This window comes from Rhea americana, unplaced genomic scaffold, assembly GCF_003343005.1.
Source record: "Rhea americana isolate MKP2758 unplaced genomic scaffold, rheAme1 scaffold_361, whole genome shotgun sequence".
NCBI classification, from domain to species: Eukaryota; Metazoa; Chordata; class Aves; order Rheiformes; family Rheidae; genus Rhea; species Rhea americana.
In genome coordinates, this window is record NW_028186492.1 from 440,000 (window position 1) to 444,079 (window position 4,080).

Consider the following 4,080-nt stretch of genomic DNA (forward strand, 5'->3'; position numbering starts at 1 on the left):
TGGAGCCCACTGCCACCGCAGAGCCCACTGCCGCCACAGAGCCCACTGCCAGCTGCAGAGCCCGCTGCAGAGGGACCTTTCCAGGCCAGTGGTGCCCATCAGGCGATGCAATTTTTTTTCTCTCCTCCTGCAGGGAGACCCTGTAGGGTCCTCTCCAGCTTCAGCCCAAAGGGGGTGGTTTTGGCTTCCAGTTGAGCTCCCATCCACGGGACAAGGCTCAGACAGGCGTTAGGACCGGCAGAGACATACAAATCCATGGRCGTGCGTGCTGTCGGCTAGTATTTCACCTAAGCAAGCATCATCTGCAAGGCGCGTTGGTGGTCCTGTCCTTCCGGGGGTGGGGAGGGTGTAGCTACAGAGTTTGGGAAACATTAATTGCTCTCTGATTAAGCGGCTTTTAATTTCCCTCTTGTCCAATGTAATCCTGTTTGCTCCTCCTCCTCCTCCTGCCTATTTGTTTTCCTCTTCCTTCCCCCCTCCCCCCGAAATTAAATTAACATCCTATCTAATTACTCAGGCCACTTCTCTAATCGCAGAGGGGGCTGCGGGCGCCCTTCCCATTTAATTAATCGCGACCTGCGATGTTGAACGCGGGAGGGGGGATTTGTGAGCTGCAGAGATGGAGGCGCAGAGCACGGCCCAGCTCGCCACGCGCCTACGGCGTGCAGACCGCTCGAGTCAGGCCGCTTGGAGGAGGCAAAACAGCTTCGAAGGGAGCACCAGTGGCAGGAGCTAATTATCAGGGGTTAATTAATTAGTGCTGCCCTGCCCTGGGCATCACCAGGGGCCGCCTGCTGCAGAGCCCCGCTGGGCACCAAGCGGGAGAAATTGGGCTCGCAGCAGCTTTTGAGCGCTCGGTTTCCGCCTGTGGGAGTTTAGAGCACATTTTAAAAAGCGCCTTTTAGCTGAATTTTTCCCTTCCCCCCCCCTTTTTTTTTTAAGGAGGGCTGGCAGTGTGGGGCGGCCCCATGCCCGCTGGGGGCTCCAGCTCGCTCGGCACCCACTGCAAAACTTTAAGGCTGTTTTTTTCTTTTTTTTTTTTTTGGCAGGCGGATCCGACCCGAAGCTTTTTTCCCTCCCAGGAGACTTGAGGAGAAAGTTGTTATTTGGCTAATTTGGTCAATGCTTTGTGCTTTGAGCCTCTCCCGGCCCGGAAAGAAGCAGGGAGACGCGGCGACACAGCTGCTCCCATCCAGCCCTCTCCGCCGATGCTCTCCTCATTTAGCCACAAGCCCCGGGGTATTTTTTTTTCTGGGCATCCGATGCTTCCCGTCCCATGAGGATACAGCAATGACGTCCCCGACGGCCGGGCTCCGGCACCCCAGCACCGCTCAGCACCCTCCTTATCCCGGCTTGCAGACTGCAGCTGCTCTTGATGAAAAGCATCCCACAAAACGCCAGCGAGCAGCCACTGGCCTGAGCTGCGGCCTCTTTTAATGAGATTTTCCCTGTGGTTAGGGTTTGGAATATCCTTTTCCTTAAAGGATACAAGAGCCCCTTCTTGCATGGAAATGATTTGATTCGATGCTGTCATTTTTTTGCATTCCTGAGTGCTCAGCTCTGGCATCCCGGCATTTTCAGTGGGCACGAACGGGGCCCCGTGAGCCAGGGCTCCACCAAGACAGTTGGACCCGGCTGGGCAATACTGTTTTTTTCTCCTCCCACTCCTCCCGCGATGGTTGTATTTTATCCGTGCCGCTCGGCGAGGGTTTTGTTCCGTCCTCCTGGAATTTTTATGACTCCTTTGTGCGTCTCTAACGCGATTGCCCTGGAACGGGGAGAAATTAATCATCGTCCTGTTGCGGATTTTCAGGAATTTTTCCCGTCTGCGGTTTTGCTCGTGCCCGAGTGCGGGGCCCGGGGACTCTCGGACCTTTCGAGTGATTTAATTGCTTGGGTTTCTCCCCCTTGGGCTTGCTCRTAGCGGGTTTTAAGGGCGACAGCACGGAGCAGGTATTTTTGCAGCCATTTCCGATTTTTTCTGCCCCAGGCCGGAGCGTCAGCCACAGGGCTGATGGAGGGAGAGAAGCCAGGAGAGGCGCCGCTAACCCACGAAGGCTCCGTGCTGCCGTTGCTGCCGACATCCCGGTGCTCCCAGCTGCTCCGCAGCCAAAAAGCCGGGGCTCGTTGGGAGAGCCTCGCGCTGCGCCGGGGAGAGCGTCAACATGTTCCAATTAATTAGCTTTACTCTTCATTTGTGTCCCTTGGGCATTTCCCTAAAGAGCCGCACAACCGTGAGCGCCATTTCCGCGTTTTCAAATCGGACCGATCCTATTTTGGGGTGGGTGGGTGGTTGTTTCGTGAAATTTTGTAATGGTTTTGATCGTGTCTTTTTTTGGGGGTATTGCCAGCTTCCCACCAGAAATCCCACTGGAAATCCCACTGGAAATCCCGCTGGAAAGCTTCACCCAGCTCTAATCCTGCTGCTGTGGCAGTTTGTACAGAGGCTGCAACAAAAGCACAGAGAAGCGGATGCTGTCTGTAGTTACAACCTGACTGTTAACTCTGAAAAGTAATGTCTGGGCAAAACCAGCAGCAATAACTGCCTTATTTCTAACCAAGCCCACAAGAAGGAGTAGTARTAACGCTTCCCATTTCTCTTTGTAAACCAGGGGGAATTATCTTTTTGGAGCCATTGCCCAAGCAGGTAACAGCAATTACGCAGCTGCGGGGAGCCGGACGCGGTTGTGGACGCTGCCTGCAGCCCGTCTCCCCGAAGCTCTGTCCCCCCTGGAGCTGGGCCGCTGCTTAGCAGACACCACTGAAACAGCCTGCGCCTCCCGGTCCTGTCCGCCTTGAGGGACCGTAGCATTTCAGGGGGTTCAAGTTGCAGATTTAACTTAAATTACAGGTTGTTTCTTGTAGGATTTACATTCCTCGGTGTGTTTTTTTTGTTGTTGTTGTTGTTTTTACATAATTGACCTGGATTTATTTATTGTTAGAAATAACTTCTCCGACAGCTCGTCTTTGCCATCGCTGCAGCTGGCGTGGGTACAGGACGTAGCGGAGATGTCTGTCGCCCTGGTCCTTCACTGTGCTTCAGCTTTGGGCTGCTCCAGCTGATTTCCTACTTTTCCGCACATCGAGAAGTTGGAAAAAAAAAAGCCTTTGGAAATAGATAGGATGACACAACTTCAAAATAAAATACTTTGCACATGAAAAGCATTTGTTTTTCTCCTGAACTGGCAAGGTGGCACTTAATAAAAATCTTGGGGGGGGGGGGATGTGATGCGCTTTCGGGATTTTAGCTTTGACCAATATGACTGAAATGCTCCGTAAACCCCAGAGTTTGGTTTACCCAAATGCCCCCTTTTTGCCTGTCTCTGGGAAAGCAGGCAGCTTGTTCCATGGTGCTGTGTGGCCAGGCTCATCGCTTCRCACCAGCTGAGCTGGTGCCTCACGTGCCACTGTGGGGAGGGATGCGGGAGGTCTGGGTAGACTGTGGGGAGGGAGGCGGGAGGTTTGGGTGCCACTGCAGGGAGGGGTGTGGGAGGTCTGGGTGCCGCTGTGGGCAGGGAGGCGGGTGGTTTGGGTACCACTGCAGGGAGGGATGTGGGAGGCCTGGGTGCCAGTGCAGGGAGGGATGCGGGAGGTTTGGGTGCTGCTGCGGGGAGGGACGTGTCCTGCAGCTCTGGCAAGCTCAGTGCCACTGCTCTGCACAGCGCCTCTGGCTGCGGCTCAGGCATCGGGCTCTGGGGGTAGGATAGGGGCAGCTGGAGGTGGAGATCGGGGGATCCGAGATCTGGACAGGCAATTCAAGGGCTGGACCGGGGGACGCGGGGCAGCCCGGGGGGATCGGCGAGGCAGGACTGGGGGATTCGGGGCAGCCCGGGGCATCGGCGAGGCAGGACCGGGGGATTCGGGGGGCCCTGGCTGCGCCTGGGTGGGGCGGGGAGGGGCCGGGCAGGCACCAGCCGCTCCGCCGCCGCAGTCTGTCGCCCTCTCCTGCGACGCTGGCCCGGGGCTCGGCGGGGCCGGACCGAACCGAACCGAACCGGGCCGGGGAAAGGAGGAGCGACCGCTCGGGGCAGGGCTGCGGCGGCGGCACCGCTCGCGGCACCGGGGCGCAGCCCGGCTCGG

At 56.7% G+C, this 4,080-nt stretch overlaps 1 long non-coding RNA gene across 1 annotated transcript in view; it reads left to right on the top strand.

Moving 5' to 3' along the window:
- Positions 1-3,149, top strand: part of LOC146591722 (uncharacterized) — a 33,454-nt gene extending 30,305 nt beyond the window's left edge. Inside the window, exon 5 of the long non-coding RNA XR_014896738.1 lies at positions 2,943-3,149. This is a non-coding gene — a long non-coding RNA (uncharacterized LOC146591722). The remainder of the gene's footprint in view (positions 1-2,942) is intronic.
- Positions 3,150-4,080: the final 931 nt, after the last annotated feature.